Source organism: Ochotona curzoniae, unplaced genomic scaffold, assembly GCF_017591425.1.
Source record: "Ochotona curzoniae isolate NIBS_2020 unplaced genomic scaffold, NIBS_Ocur_1.0 scaffold_2683, whole genome shotgun sequence".
Lineage (NCBI taxonomy): Eukaryota > Metazoa > Chordata > Mammalia > Lagomorpha > Ochotonidae > Ochotona > Ochotona curzoniae.
The window spans coordinates 993,753-1,013,389 of record NW_024467100.1 but is presented as its reverse complement, the minus strand read 5'-3'; positions in this window follow the sequence as shown (position 1 = coordinate 1,013,389).

Sequence of the window (19,637 nt, the reverse complement as noted above, 5' to 3'; positions counted from 1 at the left end):
TATATAAAAAGCATCAAAAATAAAAGTAATTATATATATATGTGTGTGTGTGTGTGTGTGTGTGTGTGTGTGTGTGTGCGTGTGTCTCAAAAAAAGGAGTAAAATTAACTTCAGATACCAGTCTTTTCTTCATCATTCCCTTCTTGGGGAACAAATATGTTTAGGCTGGCTTACAGGTTTGGGTTTTTAGAAAGTTAATTAAAATCTGGATGTGGATGGAGGTTTTTAATCATATGTACTTCATATTATCAAAGTGTCTGGGTTCAATGGGGGATTCTGGCTCCTGACTGCAGCTTCCCACCAATGCAGAGCCTGGAGGCAGCAGTGATGCCCCAAGGAGCTGAGTTCCTGCTACCCACATGGGAGACCTGGATTAAGTTCTGGCTCAGTGCTTCATTGCCCAGCCCCAGGTTCAGCTGATATAGGCATCTGGAGAGTGAATTAGTGGATGGGCGCTCTCTCTATCTTTATCTCTCTGCTTCTCAAATAAGTACATATTTTTTTTTGAAAAAAAAAATCAATTTGTTGTTTAGCCCCAATGCTGATATCAAAACTTTATTTACTTTTGTATTAAAATATTGATTCACATGTTAAATTGTGATGTATATATGTATTTGTCTGCCTACTAGACTGTGACTGCCAGAACAGAAAGAACTAAATTACTTTGAACATCCCGTGTCTTGCATGCCACAAGGATTCAATAAATGCACAAAAATGAGTGAATGCATAAATGAGTGAGTTACCAAAGATTATTTCACCTCGGTAGATTGTACTTAAATGCTTTGAAGACAAGAATTATGTGGAAAGCTCTCTTTACTGATCTCAATTCAGATTCTCTCCCCATGAAAAGAACAATAAATAGTACACAGCACAATGAATACACATTAATCTTTAAGTTGAATTCTGAGAGAACTATTGTGTAATTCTGATGTCTTCTCAGAGCTAAACACCATTGCTGGCTGGCTCACAGCCTTGGAAGCCCACACAGGGGCTGGAACCCGCCCTGAACCTTCCAGCACTTTGACAGGTAGTCTGTCCTTTGGATCATGGCTGCCACTTATAATTTTGCTTTAATGAGTATTTCCAGTCATTACAGCTAGCTTTCAGAAAATGGCTGCAAGAATTTATGCCCCCCCTCAAAAGCTAGATTCACTGTCGAAGTGACCATTGACTTAGAAGAAAGGTCACTTTAATCAGAGAAGCAAGGATATCAGCCCTGTGGGATCAGCCAGCCAACCAGAGCCAATTGTTATCTTTCTAAGATCTTTGCAAAGCAGTTGTTAAACTCATTAAATGGCACGAGTTAGAATTTTCATTAAACATGAAAGTGAAAAACTCCAAGTCCAGCACCTCCTAATTATTTGCTGCATTTTCCTATCATTCATTCTCATGAGGTTATTGCTATGGACTATATTTGTATAATGGAACTATTACATCATAACGTGCTACTGTGAATTTCTTCCCAACCTCATAGTCAATGACAACATTTGGTTCTCAAACTGGTGTCAGTGGGAGTACTTACACCAGGAACCCAGCCATTTTGTGAATCAGGGACATCCCCTGATCCTAGAGCCTTTTGTTAACCATTTGTCAACACACCACAGATATGCACCGGAATAAACTCATCAATCTGAACCAGAATTCACAACATGGATTAACCATGAAAATTAGGAGCATGCTTTAGAATGCACATGGAGGATGCAGTAAACATCTGCTCAACATTCTCTGGCTCCTGGGAAAGAAGAGTTCTACACAACTGCTGGGGCAGAAGCCTCCCTTTTCTATTATATAAAAACCACCACATGTAGACCTGCTCTACAAGAGACCTCTTTCTCCCCGGAAAGCAATTCATGGGAACCAAACTCAGAGGAAATTGCATTCCAACCACATTTTCATATACTGCCTGCAGACCTTTAATGAAAAAAGCAGGAAAAGCACATTAAAAGCCTCGTATTGATCCATCAAGCTTTTTATGATAGTAGACATAGAAATGGAGTGGTAAAGCTGAGGCTATTAACTTACTGTGACAACAGCAGGATAAATAAACAGGAAAATATAAAAAGATGTTTAGGTATAAGCTTAAGTAAGCAGATTGCAAGGAAGTTACAGCCCTTGGGAATTTATGATTGATCAAAGATTCCCAGTAATTTCAACCAGGGTCCGGTGACAGAAAAAACATACTTACAAATCAGATACATCACAGTCTACACAATTGCTGACATCCAAGTCTCTTGAGATTACAAGTCTTAATCAAGTTAAAGCAAGAAATCATTGCAGAAATTAATGAGTTGATGAGAGTCTCTTTTGACTTAGATTTAGTCCAATATATCAAGTCCTAGCACACTTTTCCCCAAGAGACTACATCATGAAGATGCATATTAAAAGATACAATGCTTGATTTTTTAAAAAATGCCACAATGGTCACAGTTTTTTTGCGTAATTGTTTACAGAGGTCTATATTAAATTCTACCACAGTCATGGGGTGCTCAGGTGCTTACTCGGCCAGGCAGCTCTTTTCCTCTGGTCACGCTTTCTTGCTCACCTTTAATAATACACTCTCGAGCCTGACACACAACACACACTCTCAAACTAATGGATGCCCCCCCAAAAAATGTAGTTTTGCATATTTCTTTACAGACAGAACGTCTTGTTCTTGAATATATACGCTCTGCTTCTGAAAAGGCAATTTTCCTGAGCGTTGTTAAAGTTGCTCACGAAGCATTCATAAGCCAATAACCTCACCAAATTAGGCTAAAGGGGAAAAAAATCAATTTTCTAGAAGAGCAGCTATATTGAAAGAAACACGAAATATCCAAGGATGAAAAGAAAGTATGGATCACCTTACTCTCCTATCTTTATCTCCTTTGGGGAAAACCTTGGAGAAAAGCTTTGCACAGAGGGAGGTTGCCTCTGTGTTCTTCAAAAATATGCTTCTTCAAAAGTCAAAAATAGATTATTTCCAATCACCCTATGAGTATTAATTCTACTTCTACTCCTTGACTCTCTCATGGGGAGTTACTTTCAAACAAATTTGTCTTTCTGGAGAGACCTCGGTTTTAGCCAATGTGATAATTCTACATTATATGAATTAATTACACTGTTGAAGCTGTTTACTTAGCAAATACATCTAGCCATAGACTCTTTGCAACAAGCTAAATCAGTCTTGGATTCATTTTGATTTATAATTATAACATACGAATGGACAAAAGTTTGAGGCAATACACATACAAGAGCCTCTGAAACATTTTCTTGGAGCTTAGTGAGGAAAATCAGTAGCCTTCTAGCTGATCATCTGCTTCCAATTTTTTCTACATATTGTAGCCAGAATTGTTTTTGGAAGAACTACCACGTCATTCCTTGATGTAGTAGCCCTTTGGTGAGCCACTGAAACATACACAATACAACAGGACATTTTAAAAATTACTGTTTTCTTTTGGAAAGGCAGATTTACAGAGAGACAATATGGAGAGCAAGATCCTTGTCTGCTGGTTCACTCTCCAAGTACCTACAATGACTGGAGTAGAGCCAATCAGAGGCCAGGAGCCAGGAACAAAATCCCAAGGTTTTGGGCCATCCTCCACTGCCTTCCCATACCACGCACAGAGAGATGGATAGAAAGTGGAGCAGCCAGGACATGAGCAGGTACCCATATGTGATCCTGACACATGTAAGACAAGGGATTAGCCACTGAGCCATCGTGCCAGGCCTGGGCCATTTTTAAATGCAGTATTCAAAGTCCTCTAGGACCTGTTTCAACCTTGAGGTTTTCCTTCCCATATGCTCATCACTTCACTAGATCTTCATTAAAACCCTGGTTCCATAGAGTTTTGAGTTTCTTGAATGAAAATATTCTGCAATCATAAAGTTCAGGCCCAATCTAAGGGCAATGATGTTTCCAGAGAAAAAAAAAAGCATCCGTCTGTTTGACCTGCAGCACCACACCACAGCAGAGGTGCTGTGCTCTGTGCTACTTCTAAAATAATTTTTAGGAATTTTATAAATAGTTGCTCCTGGAAGAGACCACCTCTTCATCATTAGAGAATAATAAGGTTAGTGAAGTCAGGAGAAAGTTAAAGTTGTGAAACTGGGGCTATTTGGGCCAGAGAGAGGACAGCTGAGGAGGATGACCCAGTTCGGGGAGGGACAAGAGCACCGTAGCTCTTGACAATGCCTTTACCCAGAGTCAACATTGTGCATCTTCTTGTCAGGAAGGGGACTGGTTAGGTGGAGGCTGCAGCAGGCTGACTTGCATCAAAAAGGAAAGCATTTTCCAACAGGAAGTGATGTCCCGGAATGAGGCAATTCCCCATGTGAAGTGGTGAGTCTAGATGCAAACAAATAACCATTAAAGACGGGCTTTAGATTAATGCGTCTGAAACGCCAGTGTGGTATTGATCACCTGGAGATCTTGTATCAGACTGCTAATCCCAGTCACTTGGGATGCTGGCTCGGTATGTGTGAAGTGGGGCCTGCTGGTTCAGTATGCCTTTGCCCGAGTCCCTGGGTGATGCTGTTACTGCTGATCAGCAGATCCATGCAGCAGAGGGCAGCTTTACTATTATCTCATGTAAGACTGGACCAGAGAGACCCCTGTATTCTCATCTTGACAGTCTCTCATGGTAAATTTTTTCAAAAATATTCAACATTGTTATTGTTCTGATTCATACCGATTGTTGACCTTATTTCATGGTTTCTCATCTATGGGAATGTAGAGGCATGGAGTAATAGAGACAACCATATCCAGATGTGGGGATAAAATGCAATATGCATCCCTGCTTCCAAATCAAAGATGGACTCCCAGAGAAACTGTTGGACATGAGTAGACAATGCGATGCTGAACTGTTTGACATTGTACCAGCAATGTCGGGGCACACTTCAGTAACGGACTGATGGAATCATGACTCCTTATGAAGGAATATGCTATTGTAGCAAGGTGGGAAAAATCTGTCAGAGGGTGGGAGTTTAGGCAGAGGGAATCCCAGACTTTTTGAAATTGTACCATAAAATTCAAAATTCAAAATAAAAATTTAACAATAAAAAAATAAATCCTATGAGAAAAAAAAAAACTCAGCACTGTCTGATTGAAATTGAATATCACAAAAAGGATGACTGTAAAAATGGATGTAAAAATTTTTTATTATATCTGCCAGAAGAATGGATGAAGAAACTATGGTGCATCTACTCTATGGAATACTACTCAGCCATTAAAAAGAACAAAATTCAACCATTTGCAGCAAAATGGTCCCAACTAGAGACCATTATATTCAGTGAATCAAGTCAATCCCAAAAGGACAAACATCATATATTCTCTCTAATATAAGGCAGCCTTCATGTAAGATACAAGAGATAATATTATATATAAAGAGAAAAAGAGACGCATATATGTATATATACTCATCTACAGAAACTGTATGGAATAGAGCCAAGCATGCTGTGAAGCAAGGATACACTAAAGTGTGCGTCTCCACTCCTGGATAAAACATGGACTTCCAATGAAACCGTTCTATATATCTTGACGACAGGCTGCTGAGCTCTCTGCTGTTGGCCATACCTACAATGTCAGGATACACTTAAATAGCAGAATGATGGACTGGTGGATGCTGTTGAAGGACTACGCTATTGTAATAACATAAGGGAAAGCAATGGGGGGTGGGGAGTAGGGGAGGGTGGAAGAGGAAATCCCACAGCCTATGGAACTGTATCCTGAAAAAAAAACTAATAAACAAAGATAGCCATTATTTTTAAAAACAAATGTAAAATACAGCCATGTATTGACTATGATGAATAGATTTCTGTTGATGTCAGCTAATGTCTGTGTAACACAGAGGGACTGATGTATACGAGCGGAGTGTCATGCGTATGTACTCATTTTAAACTGGGTTTACTATTAGAATTCACAAATACAATGCTGAAACCAAAGCAAGCTTGCAATTCTTGTACCTAACCCTATTTTCTGTTGGTTTTTTTTTTTTCTTTTAGTGGAGAGTGAGAATCCCGAAGATCAACCTCCCCACACTACGGCTGTGAGACCAGAGGGATTTATGAGCAAGAACGCTTGTGCTGGCCCTGCAGGTGCAAGAGCTGACCTTGCTCTGCTGCTCTGCCACCTGCAAGGGCAGAGGTGCTTTCTCAACCAAGCTATTAAGCCGGTGTCCCCATCCCCATCTGTGTGTGCACATGCCCAAGGCACAGCACAGCTGAGACCCGCGGGCTCACTGCATGGATTTCTACTTAAAAAACAAAACCAGAAACAAACAAACAAGCAAAAAACCCTGCCCTACTGACAAGAGCTAGCAGCGAGATGAGTGTGTCAGCTATACCAATTGGATCCTTGATCATCAGACCAAGGGATTGGGGCCTTTTTTTTTTTTTTTTTTTACCAAAGTCCTTTGTCAAGTTCTGTGCTTGTGGAAAACTACATGGGAATTAAGAAGAATAACGCCACAATTATATGTGCAGGTAGAAGATATTAGCTGAAATCAATGCTATTTTGAGACCTTATATATTTGTGATCCCATTTGTGAAAACAACTATATGCCTAAGGCTTATGCAAGCATGTTCAATTTCAGCAAAATCCGAGAAACTGTTTACAGTGGCTTCTTCTAAGGACAAAGCAAGAATATTAGTGTGTGACAGTAGCTTTTTCTTGGTTCTCTTTTCTTTGCTGTAAGAATCTGTATGTGTATAAAATGCCTAACTGGCAAGACAAAGCATACAGCAACTTGCATAATCAGTTCATATCATTAGCCTGATATTCTGAATGGTGAATGCATAGAAATATCTTCACTCTTTGCAAGAAAGATTTAGGGAAATTTACAATTCTCCACACAGGTGAGTTCAATATTGTTCATTTTCTAGTTATTCAACAATGTACTTCCTTTGAGGTCTCTGAACAATCAGGGAGCCTGTGCAGTTGTGTTAATTTGGTATGGTTAGCAAGTCACACATCGGTGAGCTGTTGGAAACATTTTTAGCGAGTGCGCAATGATCGAGTTGTACGCGGATGGAAGCTAAGAAACAGCTCACATAAAGCTAAAGGGAGAGCTGGTTTTCTTAGAGTTCAAGTGCGCCCTCTGCTGGGAAAATCACAGCTCTTTTTGCTGCAGCCGCAGTCTCTCAATTAACAGAAAGTGTTTTTCACTTACCAAATGCCGAATAATGCTAGAGTGCTTCAAAATGCTTACAACAATAAAATGAGACTATACGTTTATTTTTGCATGATTTTTGAAATACGTAAGAGTCTTTAAAGCATTCATGAAATTGTGTATGGTGAAAAAATACACATGAGTACAAAATTTTTTTGGACCAAAACAAGTTTGTTTTTAATCCAACTTACCAAGGACTTTTGCAAACATCTTCATATACTCATGAATTGCTACACATAATACAAGTGCTTATTTTTTATTATTTTTTAATTTTACTTTTTATTATTATCATTTTATTGGGATTTCCCTTATCCCTTCCCCAATTCCCTCCCCTCTCAATGAGTGCCTCTGTTTCATTACAGTAGTATAGTTCTTCGTACATAATCATATGTCCACCATTACAGGCATGGACAATGACAGAGTCCAGCATCCTATTGTCAAGATATAGTAAACAGTTTCATTGGGAGTCCATTTTTGTCTGGAAGTAGAAATGCATTCTGCATCGTATCTTCACATCTGGATATGACAGGCTCATTACACAGTTACTATACATCCCCTTAAATGAAAAGCCACAAAACAAAATCAACCACAGGAAGAAAAAAAAAAGAAATGAAAAACACCATGAAGTTAAATAACATGTCACTGAATGGCTAATGTGTCACTGAAGAAATGAAAATCAAGAACCTTCTTGAAGAAAATGATGCTCCAGTATGACCTGTGAGCCATTGAAGCGTTTAATGAGAAGAAAGTATTTTGAGGCAAGTGTTTGTTTTGCAATTCTCTTTACTTTCTTTTAAGTTTAAAATACATTCTCTTAAAAATATCCGATGTGGGGCCTGGAGCGGTAGCCTGCCTCGCCTTGCATGTGCCAGGATCCCATATGGGTGTTGGTTCTAATCCCGGCCACCCCGCTTCCCACCCAACTCCCTGCCTGCAACCTGAGAAAACAGTTGAGGAAAGCCATATGTGCTATCTTCTTTGTAGCAATATCTGTTCAAGTTCTGTCCTGGTTTTTAAATTGTTAAGTTATAAACATTCCTAAGAAGCTCCTGGCTTCGGATCAGCTCAGCTCCAGCCCCTGCGGCCGCTTGGGGAGTGAATCATCAGACAGAAGATCTTCCTCTCTGTCTCTCCTCCTCTCTATATATCTGACTTTCCAATTAAAAAAAAAAAAAACAAGTCTTAAAAAAATCCAATATGAAGTACAAAAAAAATCACAAAAAATAAGACTATCAAAATTTCATTTTGTTTATAAGTATCAATAGCAGTTATTTGATCCAATTAGTTCAGACTATAAAATGCCACAACATTTTAAAGCTGAGGGTTGCTGAAGAAACCAGTGATTTACTTCCCTTTATCTCAGAGCTGAGAAAACTGAAGTTCCAAGGCATCCATCACTATTGGAAAGGCTGGCATAAAATGGGAGAAAAGGAAAAAGATAAAACTAAGATCTCCTTACTGAATTCGCTATATTTTAACCTAAGCACAAAATAACAAATAACCTTGTTCCTTTTTTTTCTTTCTTCAATTTAAGAAATGATCACTGACTTGAAAAAGGAGACAAGGAAGAACTAATTGAAATTGTGCAAAAAGGCGGACTTAGGATTCATCCGCATAGAAGTAGATGGCTGAAGCCAGAAACTGGTTCTAGAACTTCACAGTGAAATTAGAAATAAAAATGAGGAAACCTGATCTCAGCCCTTTGCAAGATGTGCGGGTTGGCCTAGGGGCTGAAGTCCTCGCCTTGAACACGCCGGGATCCCACACGGGCACCGGTTCTAATCCCGGCAGCTCCGCTTCCCTTCCAGCTCCCTGCTTGTGGCCTGGGAAAGCAGTCGAGGACAGCCCAAAGCCTTGAGTCCCTGTTCTTGCTTGGGGCACCCAAATGAAGCTCCTGGCTTCAGATGCACTCAGATCTGGCCGTTGCAGCCACTAGGGGAGTGAATCATCAGGTGGAAGATCTTCCTCTCTATCTCTCCTCCTCTCTGTATATCTGCCTTTCCAATAAAAATAAATAAATCTTTTTTTTTTAAAAAAAAAGTTAGATTTAGAAGGCTAGGACAATGGCTATGCTAATCCAGAAACAGAAACTGACAGAGTCCCAAAGATCCAATGGGGGAGAGGCCCCTGGACTGCCAGTGACTACTGGAGAATTAGATAAGGACAGAGAGAGCAAGTTACAATACCTTTATTTGAGAGAGAGGGAAAGAGAGAGAATTTTCATCTGCTGGTTCACTCCCTAAATGCCTGCAACAGGCAGGGCAGGGCCAGGCTGAAGGCAGGAGCCTGGAACTAACTCTGAGTTTCCCACACAGTTGGCAGGTGCCCAGGTTCTTGGGTCATCATTTCTGCCTCCCAGGATGTGTATCAGCAGAGAGCTGGATCAGAAGCAGAGTACCAGGGTCTCCGACTGATGTTCTGATGTGGGATGCAGGCACCTCAAAGGGCATCTTCACCATTGTGCCAAACACCCACTTCAAAAGTCTTTTTTTTTTTTTTTAGGAGAGGATGCACATTAAAGTTCAGAGATGAAGTCTCTTCCATCAATTCACATGCCAAAATCCACATCAGAGTTTTTAAAACAGCAAGATGCACAGGGCATGATACAAAGTGCCAGCCACGGGAGGTGGTATTGAAGACGCTTGAGAAGGGCAGGAGTTCTGACTCACACACATTTTCCAGTCCTGAGTATCTTTACATGATGAAGGAGTTTATTTGGTTGTTTGTCAACAAAGCACCAGATTATTTCTTTGAAGCCATTGTTACTGTACGTCCCTGGTACCGGAGGAGGGGCCCGGATGCTGAACACGGTGGGAGATGAAGGCGTTCCCCTTGTCATTGCTCTTTTTCACTTTCTTTAGGGATGTGGCCACAGGACCACGTCAGCTCCTCTGCTGAACACTGAACAGAAAATGAATTAAACTCGAGTCTACCATGCAAACAATGGTCTGAAGTTTCAGCAAAAGTATTTGTGTTCCACTTTAAAATGCATTTTTTTGCATCTCAGATGATTTTATTCAGAAGCATTGGAAAGGAGAAAGCCAGGCTTTTTTAATGACACAGGATTGAAGTTAATCACTCAGAATTTATTGGCTTCTGTTTTACGCATAAGTCTGGGTTATCTGGTTTGTCAGACCAGGGCAACAATTAAGAAGGGAGATATCCCTGGCTCCAGATTCAGTAACAAGAGCCTCCAGAATGAGCAGCACAGGGAGGAGTCGTTAGAATTGCATTATAGCCTCGAGCAGTAATGAGGGTGCTTAGTGATGGAATAAGCAATAGAGGAAAAAGCTGCATTATGTTCACTGTGTACTGTCTAACAAACAAGACAAGAATCTAACCTGTTTTAGAAATATTCTCATCAAAACACCAAGGGAAACAAATGCCACAGAGGCTTTTCTCACTGTAGACGTCAGAGTCCTCCAAGGTATGATTCCACGACATGGTGAGTGTGGCTTTGCCCTGCATGTGCAGACCCCGCTGCAGTGTGAGATTCAGAGCGGAGAGCACCAGGAGTCGTTGTGTTTGCTGAACAGAGCAAAGGTGCACGGTTAGCAATGGGCGTGCTGAGCGGCCCCTCTCCATGCCCCATCTCGTCGACATGGACAGCTCTCTCAAAGGGCCTGCCGAGGACAAATGGGATGGGGAAAGCTCTTCGGCACGAAGACCAGAGCTTGTCCTCCTGGCTTTCCATTTTTCTTAGTTTACCAATGGCCTTGTACGAAGGAAGAGTGAAGGGGCTGGGACAAAAAAAAAAAAAAGGAGGACCTAAAGTTTTTCTTCTCATCGCCAGAGACAGAGGAAGAAAACTAAGTGGACAATCAAGTTTTCTGCAATTAACAGATGCATAAGTGAACGAGGTACGAAGGCACCTCAAAGAGTTCATCAAAAATACAGTTAACAGATAAGCCTGATTTGTGCAAAAGAAATTTTTTAACCCTTGCAATTTTTTTCTGTCATGTGTACATTCCATAAAGTGGAAAATATCTCCCAGGAACCACCTTCCTCAATTTTAAAGATTTCTAAACTTTTGCGTGAGCCTTTGTGACAACCTTGTCACCATATTCTTTCTGGAAGAACAGCAAATTCAGCGTCCAAGAATTCATGGGAAGAGCCATGTTTTCTGAAGAAGACAACCCTGTGAGAAATATTGATGCTATCATTTATGCTGCAGGATGTGGCTTCCTGTTTTCCTTTTTGGTGAGTCTATCATTATCTCTGGTAACCAGTTATTGCCCTGTCATCATATAATCCCATTCATCTGGAAAAATTAACATTGGTTTCCAATGGCAAAATCCAGGCAGCAAAAACATTTATATCAACCACAGAAGTCCAAAGCTATTGGGCTGCACGTGCTGAAAAGGTTTGCTTTATTTCTGCTTTGCTTTCATAGCTTTGCTTTAGTTTGCTATTTCTAGACACCCTGAACTAAAGGAGTATTAAAAGTATAAACCACAAATAAAAATAGCAATGAGACATCACGAAATTATTGAAAGGATAAAAATAGCAAATACTAGTGAGGATGAAGGAAAAGGACTCCTCATACCGTGGAAGTGATGAAAGCAGATCAGAAATCCACTTATGGGATCAGTGTCTGAGTGGCTACCCAGAAATGGGTCTAGTCATTTCGGATCCAAGGCTCAATGCTGGGATTCCCACCCAGATAACAGGTAAGTCAGTGTTTGCTGACTGGCTGGTGGAAGGACTAAAGCTTTGCACAAGCCAGCTTTTCTAGGAGAAACTCCAAAAGTGGAAGGAGTGACCCCAATACTTGAATCAGGAAAATATCTGTGTCATTAGATAATTTTCAGACTTTTCGGTCACCTTTCAGGAGGTTATCTGATGGGTTCATCTGGAGGTTTTGTAAAGAAGGAAATAAAAGCAATCCTTAGAACAGGATGAAAATGAGGCCACATTCCACCTTCTGCAGCCAGCTGTCCGAGTGATTGTTCAGGTCCTGGGCACCTCGTTTCCCAACACCTGCTGAAAGCTGCGTTCACTTTAGAGAGGGCTACAAGTTCTGGTCCTCACTCACAATCAGCTCTAACTGAACACTCAGGGTTCCCTGTGCACACAGAGCACTCTCACGCATGTGTGTGTTGTGACCAAACAGTGGAGAGGAACATTTCGTCAGGGGAAAGTGAGACATCCAGAAGGGGAGAGACAGAATGGCACCCTGGAGATGAGACCTGCCTAAGCAACAGACAAGGAAAAGCTGATCATCCCGGGGTGAAATGTGGCCTGGGAGATGTGACGTCATGAACAGTGCGCTTTCTCTCCACTCAGTCAACGAACGCCCTGAGGTTTAGGGGGCCGACTGAGAATCCTCGGAGCCGGCTCACAGAAGCTTATATCCACCACCAAGACAAACTGCCTCTCTGGCAGGAATGGATCACAATTTACTGATCCATTCACCCACCCACAATAAACTTTGCAAATTTCCTGCCTGCAAGTGTCATGGAAATAAGACAGGAGCAGATTCTCAAATCAAAATGTCTGTGGGGATGTCCCTACCCCACAAGCCAGCTGGCTTCCAGCTTCTCTCAGTGTTGGCCATCTCCTGGTGATAAGGGCCCCTTTTGCTCTGATTTGACAGTAAGAGGTAAGGCTCCAGGGTTCTTTGCATGACTCTCCACCTCCCAAAGCATCCCTGAGGACTTTTTTAGTGCCTTCATCCTGCCCTCCTGGCCTTACTCCTGGGAGAAATCCACTCAGTCAAGAGCTTTTCAAAAGGAGGCCGTCTCTCTAGCCTTCACTGCCTTCCTTTGTCACTACTTGTCCATGTTTGCCACATGCATGACAGGGCAGTGAGCCATGGACATTGTCCCACACAGATTGAGCCCCTGGTAGAGGACAGGCACCTGATACAATTCCATTTGAGCTGTGTCTCTCTGCAGGAGTGTGTGCACTTTGACCAAGTAGTCCCATCTATTCTACCCCTAACAGGTGAAATTTAAAAGACACCTGCCTGCCTTTGGAGTATGGCTGGATCACAGAATAATTGCAGACAATTGTGAAATATTCAAGTCACACTACGTCAATGAACATTTATCAGGTAGATGCTGCCCCCACAGTTAGCATTATACATGTGTGGTTTCACAAACAATATACACAGAAAAGGGAAGTTTTCATTCCTTTTTAGAAGATGTTAGTCCCAAGTGCCCCAGATGGTGTAATTTAGTGGTCTAGCATTTGAATCCTTCTGAGGTCGAAGACAGCGGCCTTTGCTGCACATTGCATTGTGTAGTATTCTTTCTCAACTGGTGTGTTGTTTGGGGATTTGTACACTGGAATATTTAAAACCCTAGTAGTAAAACACTTATTTTTTTTTTTACCACTGATTGCTTGCTGAAGCAAACACATTATTACATTGGATACAGGCAAAAGATGTATTTTTCTAACTACATTTATAAATATTCATAACAAAAAAAATCATAACAGCTTGCCTCTTATAGTTGATTTTCTTCCATGTAATTTACAAATTGTATAATACAATGATGTGAAGCCAGAAAGATTTTTAAAGCGCGTGGTAGTTGCTAAAAATGGTTATCATATTAATGCATTTGAAATGCTTGAAAAAAAAAAGGATGTACATTTGAAAGAATTTTGTTAAAAGCCTTCTTCAAAAGGTTAGCATGGTGTATACCAACTGCCACATGTTTGTCTCATAAGCGGCATCCAAGGTTACAGTGATATAAGGTATTTCTAATGTTATAAGTATTTAAAAAATCATCTATAATTTCACCAGTCTCATTGAGATCATCAGTGCTGTTTAACAAATATTTATTTCTGCTGCTTCTGATCGCGTTGTAAGATTTAGTTTCTCTGCCCCTTTGAAGTTAGGAATGCCAGCTGGATTTGCTTCAGCCAAGGCATGTGAATAGAAGGCTGTCTTCCACTCCTGTGTGAAGTTCCTTTCTTAAGATTTATTTATTTTTATTGCAAAATCAGATATGCAGAGAGGAGGAGAGACAGAGAGAAGATCTTCTGTCTGTTGATTCACTCCCCAAGTGGCCACAATGGCCAGAGCTGAGCTAATCCGAAGCCAGGATCCAGGAGCTTCTTCCAGTTCTCCCACACGGGTATAGGGTCCTAAAGCTTTGGGCCGTCCTCGACTGCTTTCCTAGGTCACAAGCAGAGAGTTGGATGGGAAGTAGGGCCGCCGGGATTAGAACCGGTGCCCATGTAGGATGGTGGAGCATGCAAGACGAGGACTTTTGCCACTAGGCTGTTGTGCCAGGCCCCATCCTGTGTGAAGCTCTTAAGGCTAAGTGCCAACCAATTCTTACCTCTGCCAAGGTTGAAGCATCCATGGGAAGAAACGGCCATGATTCTGGACCTAAAGGAATGCAGGCACGTAGTGTGCACTTTTGTCATGAGATGCAGATGCACCAAGATGGTTTACCATGACATCATTAGCTTAGCCTCGCTGATACACTAACACAGTTATGGCTTTCACATCTTTTTTTTTTTTTAATAATCTTACTTAGTTGATTAGGGTACAAAGGGTCAAGGACTACAGGCAAGTGGATAATATCATTGTTTCCACACTGATATCATCACACTTTTCCCTGTATCTGGGGTCAGAAGAGAAACAAAGGGGGAAGCCCGACCCAGCCTCCCACCCATCACAAGTCCCTGATGTGAAGTGCACTCTGAGGGTCCTGCTCAAGCAGTTTTGATAGTTCAACAGTTCTGAATTGCTGCCAATCTCGCCGTTCCAATCGCGATGCATCTATTCAGAATCCACTGGCTGGCATAGTCTCGTCATGGTTGGGGTTCTGAGATCAGCAGTTCAGTTGGAGGGACCTCCAAGGAAAGTTCATCTGAGGCAATCCCAGACCTGATTCATGTGTGTGCTTGTCAGTACAGGGTCTGGCACAGGCCATCACCTCAATCAGCTTATGCACTTGCTGGTTGTTGCAATTGCTGGGTCAGTTCTATTTCCAGCCCTGTCTTCCATGGAAACCGATGGTCGTTGTAATCCAGCCTGATCCTGCCCACTTTATACTCGGCCCTCATACAAACCAGTGGGGGCTGTAGCCTAGTTGGGGCGACTCTCCATAACTTCAGCCAGGCCTGCCCCCTACCCTGGTTCCCATGCTTGCCAGTATGTACTGCAGACTTGTTCAGTCTGTCCCACATCCCATTTAGCTCTTGTATATGTCAATGGGCATTGAAGCCTAGTTCAACCCAGATTAAGTCCCCAGTGCCAGACTCTGCCAACTGATGCTGCAGCAAAGCCCACCAACCCTCACCCACTCTAATTATTGCTTGCACCAGTCAGAACGGTCAGCCCAACCTGGCCCTTCCCTGATCTAGCTCACATGAGGCTTACAGGTGTTGTTGCCCTGCCTAGTCTGGTCTGCCCCCATCCCAACTCACACTCTCCAGTGGGAGTGGTTGTCCAACAGGGGAGCCCACATACCCCATGCTGGCTTTGCCTCCTCCCTCTCTGTTTCTCATGTGTGCTGTTTGGGTACTGCGACCACATCTGGTTCTGCTCCCTCCACCTTGCATTCCATAGTGTGTTCTGGTTTGTGTCGTGACCGACCCTGGCCTAACCCACACTCTATTCTGGTGCTCAGATTCACCAGCGGGTGATATGAATGGGTTCAGCCTAGTCTATACCCCTCCCACCTATGCCATATGTATGCCAGAGGGAATCCTTCTCTGGCCTGGTCTGAGTTGCTCCCTATCATGGTTCTTTTGCTCGCCTATAAGTTTCCCAAGCTCCGCTATCAGAACCTCTCCCTATGCCAGATCTTGTATATACTGGTGGTTCCATGGGTCAGCCCTCTGTGCTAGCCTTCAATCCATTTCAGTTCTTGATGTTGGATGTTTCAGCCCAGCCAATGTTTGTCCAAACTTAGACACTGCTCACACATGGCTCAGTAGGAGCAGAGACCCGCCTAGTCTGTCCTACATCTACCCAGGTTCTCCAGAGCGCCAGATGATGCTGGTGTCTAGCCCAGCTTGGTGCACCCAGCCCCAGTCCACAATTGTGCCAAGGGAGATTGCAGCCATATCCAGACCAGAACACAGCCCCCACAGCAGCCCCCTCACTATCCCATAGAGACCCCAACCCAGCAAGTGAGTACTAGCACAGCTCCCCAACTGAGTCTATTCCCAGCCCTAGATTACATGCGTGCTAATAATTGCTCTGACCCAGCTGACTTAGCCCCTCACCTGTCTCAGCCTTTACCTCCGATGCTATGGCCTAGTATCCCTGGCTTATGCAGACCAGTTGGTATAAGAGCCAAGGTCTTCATGACACGTGCTCCATCCTGATTTCTGTTCTTCCTTGTGAGCTAAGGTTTGCTTGGCCCTGCCCAGTCTGCCCCTTTCCGGTTGCAGCTCGGCCTACCCAACATCCTATTTTAGGACGAGCCTTTGGGTGCTGCTGCCTTGACCTGCCCAGACTGCTATCAGTTCCTTTACCTGTAAGTGATAGCAGGTGCCATGGTCACACTTAGCTCAGCCCATCGCCACCTCAGCTTGCGAGCTAACCTGTGGGACTTGTATTTCCACAGGGTTGGGCCCATAATTCCCCCACAGAGTCTACCCCCAGACCTAATTCTCTCATGAGCTGGTTCGTGCCTTGACCTGCCAAGTGTGACAGTCCACTATTCCACCACCCAGTTAGGTACTGGTACCTAGCCTTGCCATCCATAGCTTTGGTGTGTACAGGTGTATGGCAGTCAGTGATGCTCTATGCTAAAATCCCATCTCAGGATTTCTAATTGGGCTGGTAAATCAGTTTGGCCCAAATAGATCTTATGGACACTCCCCTCCAAACCATCAGGTCTCAGTCCCCACACGTGCCCGAACGTTTCATGACCCTTTTACTGAGAATCACCCAGAGTTCAACTCTCACCTACACTAAAACTGGCCTTATTCATGAGTGTCCCTAGGCAGCAATCACATATCCTAAAAACCCCAGAAAGCTTGGCTTTGGGCAGCCAGTGCACCAAGTGATGCCAGCTCTGCCTGCTGGGCACCCAGCAGCAAACTTTGGCCCGAGTCCCCAGCATTGGGGCTGGCCTGGCATGGGCACAGCCTCAACCACCACCCTGCTGTATTTGCTGCTCCTGCAGGGAACTGTATTTGCCCCAACCTCCTGGTTTTCACACCTTTATGTTTGTGTTGCACTAGCCATACAGACAAACTTCCCAAGGACATAGTATACACACACCCTTCTTTGTTCTACCCCTTTGAAAATGTTATTTTGTAACCATTGTTCCAGGTTTTTCATGAACTGTCATATCAACATGCAATGATTTATTAGCTATTGTTTAATTTTTTCTTTCTGCTGTGAATAATGAAGTTCTAAGTATCCTTGCAAATATAGCATTTATGTTTCAAAAACATTTTCTTAGGAAAAGGAAATAATTAGGGCTTTCTTTTCCGGTTTTGTAATGAAGTATTTTACAGTCAAATCTGCAAATTCCTCTCCTGGCATGAGAGCTATCCTACTAGGGAAACTGGGAAAAGAGTTCCACCTTTCACCCCTACATTAAAACACAATATCCAGAATGCTATGTAGCCAAATCTAAAACAATATTTTTCCAAGATGAAATTAAGTTGCACTGCAATTTTTTGTTCTTTTTAAAAAAACCCTACTAGATTATAGATGCTTTTGCTTGCTATGAGTGACTTAAAGTTTATGCTTATTTTGTAAAGGAAGATGAATTTCTTCTGTTGGGATCGGATTAGCAGTTTCAGCCTCATGTGTACAGGGAAGTGACATTTCTGCTCTCTTTTATTTTGGTGAACTTCCTTAAGCTACATTAATCCTTAAGAAAAACAGATGGGTTACCCTGCCGGAGAACAAACAACCCTACCTTCTTCACTTTACATCCATCATTTTGATGAATAAAGCAATTTTATTTCTTCTGATGTATAGCCCATATTTCTGAGATCTTTCCTTTGATAATACTACTATTTTGTGTTGATCAAACATGATTTCTAAGGCACTCAAAAGTTCTTTGTTACTCCACACACACTTTGCAGAATGATGAAATCACTTTATACCAGTGTCTGAAGCATCAAAAATCACCATTTGCGAACCTGTAGCTACAGTTAGATTCCCTTCTCATTTCTCCCCTCCTCTTGCTTTCTTTCTTTCCCATCTCGTGCCTTGAGTTTCAGTGACTAAGATAACAACAGTGGTGGCACCACCCTAATGGGGAAAATGAGGGTTGCATGCCAGTGTCATTCCCTGAAGGATGTGTTCCCATCACCTGCTGGCACTATCTGATGAGCATTGCATCCCAAGCTGGGACCATGTCTAACTGAGAGTCAAGACCCTGAGTGTGCACATGACGTTTCTAGTTCATGCTCAGATCTGGAGCTGTTCTAGTGACTCTTACCCCTAACATGGAATTAGTCACTTCTGCGTTATCATTCCCAAAGAAGAATAAATAATTCTTGTGAAAGTGCTTGGATATTTTTCAGGTGTGTGCATAATCATCTCAATCATATTAAATAGTCCATTACTATAGGAGAAACCAAGATTGCTTTAAAAAAAAATCAAATTTTCCAACTAAAAATATTTTGTCCTACTGTAAGAAAAGACAATATGGAGGGAAAACTTACTGCTCAGGCTTTGTTTGGTTCGGTGATTAAAACACCACTTTAGGAGAAGATGCTGTGACACAGAGGACTAAGCCATTGCTTGTGATTCTTGTATCCTGTTTCAGAGAGCCAGTTTGAGTCATAGATTCTCTGCTTCCCATCCAGCTCCCTGATAATATACCTGGGAAAGAGTGGATGCTGAAGAGCAGGGACCCGTCTAGCCCATGTAGGAGACCAGGATGAAGAGCCTCTCTCTTAGCTTTGTTGCCTGACCCAGCCCTGACTCTTGTGGTCATTTAAGGAATGTATCAGAAGATGCAAAATCTCATTCTCTCTTCTGCCTGTAGCTCTGCCTTTCAAATAAATACAAATAAAATTTAGGAAAGACATCATTTTCTATTCCAGCTTCCTACTGATGTACTCCCTGGGTGGCAGCAGGTGAGGATTCAGTAGATTAAACGACATCGTCTTTTTTTTTATTGATTACATTGCATTATGTGACACAGTTTTATAGGCACTGGGATTCCCCCCCATAGTGGATTCCTCCACCTTGTTGCATTACCACAGTTCAAATTCAGTTGAGACTCTTTCATTGCAAGCATCTACCAAGTATAAAGTCCAGCATCTTATTGTCCAGATAAGTTCATCGGTTTCTTGGGGAGACCATCTCTGGTCTGAAGGTAGAGCCAGCAGAGTATCATCCCGATCAATTAAAGGCCCAAACATAACATCAGCAACAATTTATAATGTTATGGAATTAGTTGGCATGGTATTGAGTAACCAATATGTTAAAAGATTAAAAAAAAAAAGGATGCAAGTTCTGAACCACATCCTGTGACTTCTACATTGAGATTTCAAATATTAGTTTATATATAGCTGGTTTCTATACACCTTAGAATGGCTATAGATTACTAT